General features: G+C 38.7%; 1 protein-coding gene across 1 annotated transcript in view; it reads left to right on the top strand.

Annotated features, from left to right (window-relative positions):
• Positions 1 to 6963, top strand: part of LOC119426602 (RNA-binding Raly-like protein) — a gene marked incomplete in the record, with an annotated part of 59977 nt that extends 53014 nt beyond the window's left edge. Inside the window, 1 exon segment of the mRNA XM_037694170.1 lies at positions 6565 to 6963.
• Between the last annotated feature and the right edge of the window lie 294 nt (positions 6964 to 7257).

Genomic DNA, 7257 nt, shown 5'->3' with positions numbered 1-7257 from the left:
TATATATGTATATTATTTAATTATATATTATATTTAATATACTGTATATATATTTAAATAATATATAATTTTCTTGTAATTTTCAAATCATGTGTTTTTTTATGATTGTTTATTGTTGTACTGACAAATATCTCCTGGAGTGTAAACTATATCTTGGCTGCAAGAATCAAGCTCAGAAATCCTTCGTTTTCTACAACTGATAGTGGTTGGTCATTACAATGAAGTTTAGCAACTTCTCGGTAAACAGAGCTCCGTGGCTTCAGCGATGTCCTCTTCTTGTTCAATCCGAAGCAAGCAGTCTGATTTCGGTCAGCCGCGTTAAGTCTGCTCCTCCTCGGAGACCAGCAGACTGAACGGGGCACATTGGACGCAGCTGGCCGGGGTCGGGATGCCTGCTACGGGTTCAGTGAGAGGAGCAGACCGCTGAAGCCCTGGAGCTCGAATGTCCAACGTAAAACTAACTTTACCACAGTTTAATGTGGTGCTATGGCTCTGCAGACATTGCACGTTGCTGTCTTGTTTGCGGTGTTTCTAGTGTAAAATACTTCCACACAGCGGACATGTTTAGATGAAAAGCTGGTTAGCTGTTAGCCACAGTGCTGCTAACTCAGTCCTCACGTTGTAGCTGGCTGCAAACTATGAACTGGATTTCCTGAATGTGAGGCGAGTCTTATTACTCTGGGCTCATGAGACACGCCACCATTCAGGAAATCCATTCCATAATTTGAAGCCAACATGCATCATGGATTGGAAATCTCTGCAGGTTGGATCAGAAAAATCTGATAAGTAAATTATGTTTGTATCGGAGGCCAATACCAATACTGGATCGGATTGGCCCCATCCCTAGTGTTTAGTCATATTTAGTCACTCAAAGATTTCAAATAAGCTAACTTTGTGAAATAAATTAAATTGTTACTATTACTACAATACGTTGAGCACAGGCAATAAAATCCTGGGAATGTGATACACAAATGGACCAATTTGTTTTATTTTAATGCTGGAGTTGAGATCAGAACATCAGCTTCATGAATCAGAAATGGCTGATGTACGAAGCAGATTTGTTTATGTTTTTGAGGTTTATAAAATTAACATTTTGGTTTTATTTTTTGGCAATGAATGGTATTGGAGTTGTTTCATCCATCGCTATTCATGAAACACAGTATTCAATTTAGTGAGGCCACAATATGAGCATTGATCCAAGCTGAAAGTTATCCATATCTCCTCCCTAAATGTAAAAAAATTTTTTAGGTCTGTCGCAATAAACAATAAATCAATTAATCGCATGATAAATGAAAATTATCAACCTCATTTTCATTTATCGGCTTTATCGTTTCTTTATGTCTCCCTCTTTCTGAAGACACAGGATGACAAAAGGCTCAGCTCTGGTGCTCTTCACTGACCGCTCCCTTTCTTTGTTCTCTTTAAAATCCATTTTAATCATCCAAAATCACCAAAATTCACGGTTGAAACCCGTACCTTTGAGTAAAAAGTTGTTTTTCTCTGCAAAAAGAAGCTGAGAACTTGTTTACTGATTTTTTTTATTAAAAGCTTTGCGTGGAAAAAATGCTATGCTAAAGAGCTCAAACCATACTGAGCATCTGCCTTTTTAAGAACTGAAGAAAGCCAGCCCGTTTCACGTTAAGGGGCCTCCCTCCCATTTTCTTAAAGAGACACGCTGCTCGCTCCCTCACTATCCATCCTTCAGTTCAAATGGTCAAACTGCCATCTGCTGGTCATAAAAGGTACTACACACAAAACATATTAACAAACATTTCTTCTTAAATTTGACATTACTAATTATTGTCAAATTTCAAACAATATTATCGTTTATCGCAATAATTTCTGAGACCATTAATAACACAGCAAAATTTGTTATCGTGACAGACCTAATTTTTTATCTAACAAATTTAATAAATTAAGCTTGTAAAGATCAAAGTTAGGATCTTACCATTTTTTCTGATAAACTCAATGTTCTTGCTGTTGGTATTGGCTACTGTTGTACAGTAGTCCCTCGCTACTTTGCAGTTCGTTTTTTGCGGACTCGCTCCATCGCGGCTTTTCAAAATAAGATTGGACATGACACACAATTGGCTGATTGATGAATGAGCCACATGATCGTCATGGAATTTTTATTTAAAATAAATTATTTAAAATAATTTAGCACCTGCTGCAACTGTGTGCAGCCCATGCTGCAGGAGAAGATTTCTCCTGCAACATGTCATATCTCCACTTTGCAGCAGAGAAATGGGCATGGCCAAGAGCACTGGCACATGGCAGAGTGCAGCCGGAGGCAGAAAGCTTAAATCATGACATTCGGTGCTCTTTTGGTGTTTAGAGCTTACAAACATTTTTTAGATTATTGCAAGAGTGTAGGGGTTTAAAATGCCTTAATAAATACATATATGAATTCTAAAATAAACTATTACTTACTACTTCACGGTTTTTCACTTATCGCAGGGCTTCAGGGTATGGATCCCCCGCGATAAGCGATGGACTACTGTACAGCAAAAGTGCAGTAGTCCCTAACTACTTCGCGGTTCGACTTTTGCAGACTCGCACTTTTGTGGTTTTTCAAAGTAAGATTGGACATGACACACAATTGGCTGATAGATGGACGAGCCGCACGATAGGCATGGATTGTTTATTAAAAAATATGTATTTTAAATGATTTAGCAGGTGCTAAATCATTAGGTGCAGGGAGAAGCTCCATCCTGCAGTGTGTCATGATCTCCGCTCTGTGCCACGCCCACATTTCTCCTCCATGCTGCATCTGCTGTGTGAAGGGTTAACCCTTTGCTGTCCTGCTGCGCTTCTCTTATCTACAATTTAAACTTAAATAATGTAATATTTTAAATAAACTATCATGTTTATTTAAAATATTACAGTATTTAAAGTTAAATTGTTTATTTACACAGACAGGGGGAGATTGGGAGTAACAGGTGAGGAGTGTGATTGAAGTAGAGAAGTGGACTCGCAGAGAGCAGAGATCATGACAGGCTGTGCTCTTTTAGAGCCTTTAGAGTTTAGAAACATTGTTTAAAATATTGCAAGAGTGTGGGCAGGGTTTATAATGCCTTAAAATATATAAAAATGCTAAAATAAATGACTACTTACTACTACTACTACTATTTGTACTACTATCCCTACTTCATGGTATTTCACTTATCGAGGGGACGTGGTCCCTAAACCCCGTGATAAACGAGGGACTACTGTACCCCTGTCTGGACAATTAAGCTAATTGACAAAAGGGTGTGGTCTCAAATGTGTCAACACTGTGGTGCCCTTAGATATGCCTGTTTTTGAATTAGCTTAAAATGCTTAGATGTGCCAGTTAATGGGTTGGTTAATCAATTGAAATACCTTTAATGTAGTAACTAATTTTGATGCCCTGTCCTCGTAACAACAAAGTACAAATATTGTTATTTGAGTGTAGATATTCGGACAGGTTTTGTTATTTTTCCCAATAATTAAAGCCTTGAGTTTGTTCAGATTCCACTATCTACCATCTCAGCACAGAGCATCATTTGCCCTCTCTTCCTTAGAAAAAATGGTGAAGTTCAGACACTTAGGATTCAATCTTGAATTGCACATGTTCTCTAAAGGGTTTAAGCCTGACTCAGCCATGCAAGGACGTTCACCCCTTATTTTATTCTGAGCCACCACATTGTCAGCTTGGCTCTTTACTTGGGATCACTGTCATGCTGGAAGGCAAGCAGTCCTCCCATGTTTCTGGCATCATGCCGCAGGTTTGCCTTGAGAATTCTTTCCATTTTTCTTTTCTATCCATGACAGATTTCTGAATTTCTCCCCGGAGATAAAATAGAAAACAGATTGCCACTAAAGCCATGTTTTCCTGTGCATATGGGGCTCTGTTCTGCGGTGGATTTGCAAATCCTCCCTAATCATGTTATTGTTCAAATTAATCTTGTTGTGGAAGCTTTGAATTATTTTATTTCTATTTTTTTCCTTATGTCTCAGTAATCATATACCGATAATTAAAATCTCCTTTTTCTATGGCATAAATAGAAAAGGCCAGTTTTGGTTGTACTTTTACAGAAAGAGGTTTTTAATATGAATGTTTATGAGATTACTGTACATTAAACATTTTCATTACTCAACAATCACTTAAGACTTGATCAACCAGTATATTACAATGTTTAAACCAAATATGTTTCTAAAGTTTTCAGCTTTTTTTTCCGTGCACAAGTTCTTTTTTTTTGTTAGCAAAAAATCCCATGAACAACTGGACAGATCTTATTAAAACTCTCTTAAAGTAATCTCTGGATGTACATCTAATCTGATTAACTTCTAGAATTAATTCAAGATGGCCACCACAGCTCATTGACTTTGGAAAACACTAAACTGACTCCAACTTAGTCAGTTTAACAGATACTGGGGTAAAGTTTTGTGTGGTCATAACTGAGAGTGATCCCCAGGTTTTGCTCTAGAATAAAATAACTGTGATCTTAGTTTAAAACTTTTAATTAAAAAGAAATTAAATCCATCCTTTTTTGGTTGAGGATCAGAAAAGGGTGGAGTGCTCTCTTCAGGTCGAGGGTGAGGTTCTGCCTCAAGCGGAGGAGTTCATGTATCTCGGGGTTTTGTTCACGATTGATGGAAGAATGGGGCGTGAGATTGACAAACAGATTGGTGCAGCATCTGCAGTATTGCGGACACTGTACCGGTCCTTTGTGGTGAAGAGGGAGCTGAGCTGTAAGGCAAAGCTCTCTGTTTACTGTTCGGTCTACGTTCCTACCCTCACCTATGGTCACGAGCTCTGGGTAGTGACCAAAAGAATGAGATCATGGATACATGCGGTTGAAATGAGTTTCCCCTGCAGGGTAGCTGGACTCTCCCTTAGCGATAGGGTGAGAAGTTCAGTTATCAGGAGAGACTTAGAGTAGAACCGCTGCTCCTCCACATCAAGAGGAGCCAGTTGAGGTGACCTGCCTATTGCTGAATTGTTTTGGCTGAAAGCTGCTGAAGAAGCTGAAACCAGGTTTAAAAGGTGTCATTACTAAACTGTTAATGGGAGTTGAATTTGAACATCGGACATTTGCTGAAAATGAAAAAATAAAAGTGTAAAGCTGTAGGAATGTGTAGGAAAATAGCTGGATATAGCAGAATTGTGTCAGAAATTAGAAATGTAAGCTAAATGACCAGAGATAAGGTGAATAGATTAATTACAAAGAAAAGCTTAAATTAACGAAAAAAATAAAATAAAAGTTCTTCTTTTGACTGCTCCCTTCGTCAGGGCTCACCACAGCAAACTAAGTCGCACAAAGACATGGCAATTATTTTTACGCTGGATGTCCATACCATACCCATACCATTTTATTTATAGAGCACTTGAAAACAGCGACAATGCCAACCAAAGTGATGTACAGACAGAACAACAGATAACACACAAAGCAAAATACAAAATGAAGTAAATCAGAAATATAGATGTGTCCTTCCTGACACAACCACAGCCCTCTGTGTGGAGCGGAGGGCTGCTATCTAGGGCACCTTGAGGAGCAGATGTGGAGGTTAAGGGCCTTGCTCAGGGGCCCAGAGTGGGGTAAATGAGGGTGGAGACAGGTGTGGGAGCTTCACCAATCCCACCCGCATTTTGATGTCGCTACTGAGAGTTGAATCATCGATCTAATCACAGACCTACCTTCTCTAATCTCTGCGCCACCACTCCCTCAGACAAAAATATAAACTGAAAAGACTAAAAACAACTGAAATTAGTAGAAAGAGGCTGAAAGGAGCATAAAACATTGAAATTGTTAGACAGAAGCATAAAAGATAAAGATAAAAAAATTTGCAGAAAAACACATAAAAAGTAAATGAAAAGAAGGAAACAAGATTTTTCAGTGTTAAAGAAGCTATAGGAGCACCAAAATAGCTGAAAAAAGCTAAAATGATCAGAAAGAAGCTGAAAGGAAATAAAGGAAGTTGAAATTAGCACAAAGAAGCTGAAAAAGAATTAACAATAAAAGGTTTAAACAGCTCAAAGGGTTTGAAGGATGTGAAACAAGCTCTTTTATTAGATATGAAAAACGTTTAAAAAAGCTCAATATTTTCACAAACATTGCAGAAAGAGTTATGTGTCAAAATCCTTACAGTAGAGAAATGCATCTCAAAATAGTAAATGCTTTCAAAGCATTCACACAATTATAATAGTATCTTATTAAAGCTCACTTAGATTATTAAACATAAAGGTCAGTAATATAGAAGTTAGATTTCTGCGCTATTTCAGGTGTTTGGTTATCCATTTTATTAACCTCCTAACACTTTTTTTTTACTTCCCAAAACGTTCCCACATTAAATTTTCAACGCTTGATGTTGAGAATGGATGGATGTTTTGTGTGCAGACCTACATACAGTAGAAGAGAATATCCCAGTTAGAGCGTCAATATGTCGTGTCCAGAAGGATTAGAGAAGCAAATCCTACACAAAATAGTTCAACGCTTCCAAGTCCAAGCTTTAAAAATCTGCTTAATCAGATTTACAGCAGTTTCAAGCATGTTTGTGACAGAGGAGCGGTCATGTAATGTGCTTTCTTGTTTATTCCTGCAGGGTGAGGAATCAAACTCTCCTGGCTGTAGGTATTAGAATTCATCATCACCTTCAGGAGGCAGAAGGGGATCTGCAGGGGATCAAGACCCTACCATTCAGGACAGTGCGTTGTGTTCAAGAGATGCAGAGTCATGTTCCGATTGCTCGACTCTGCAGCACAAACCAAATGTGTCGTGCTATTTACACAAAATTTGTTTTTGATGTGTTGCCCTGAGTTTCCTTCGAGAGCAGCTTATTTAACAAAGCAAGAAGCCAACCGTCTATACAGCTCCTGAAACATGAAAAACGATGAAACGGAACGGATTTATGAATGACGGTCAGAAACACGATATTGATGAATTGTTGATGCTTTTATAAAATGTGCTTGCGCTGTAATTTTACTTTTTTTTTTCTTGTTGTTGTTGCTTTTGCTCAAATGTGAAATGAATTAGGGTAGGAACAGTTTGTGACCGCAGTGTGGTCTTCAGAAAATAAATTGAACATCGCTGCCGTCGATTCATGCATAAGCGAATAGCTGTGAGCGTAACTTCGTCCAGCTTCATCCATTTATCACACGCATGCCCTGTGGGGCTCTTCCATCATGTATTCCAACTCCCGCCAAGTTTGTGAAGCGAAGCGAGGGCTTCCTGTGGTGGAGAGCCAACTCTGGCGCAGGAACTCCTCCCGGGGAGCTGCGCCCCGACGGCTCCTCCC

The sequence above is a fragment of the Nematolebias whitei genome, chromosome 20, assembly GCF_014905685.2.
Source record: "Nematolebias whitei isolate Nwh7 chromosome 20, NemWhi1, whole genome shotgun sequence".
NCBI classification, from domain to species: Eukaryota; Metazoa; Chordata; class Actinopteri; order Cyprinodontiformes; family Rivulidae; genus Nematolebias; species Nematolebias whitei.
Note: the sequence above shows the minus strand (reverse complement) of the source record. Positions and strands in the feature narration are given on the sequence as shown.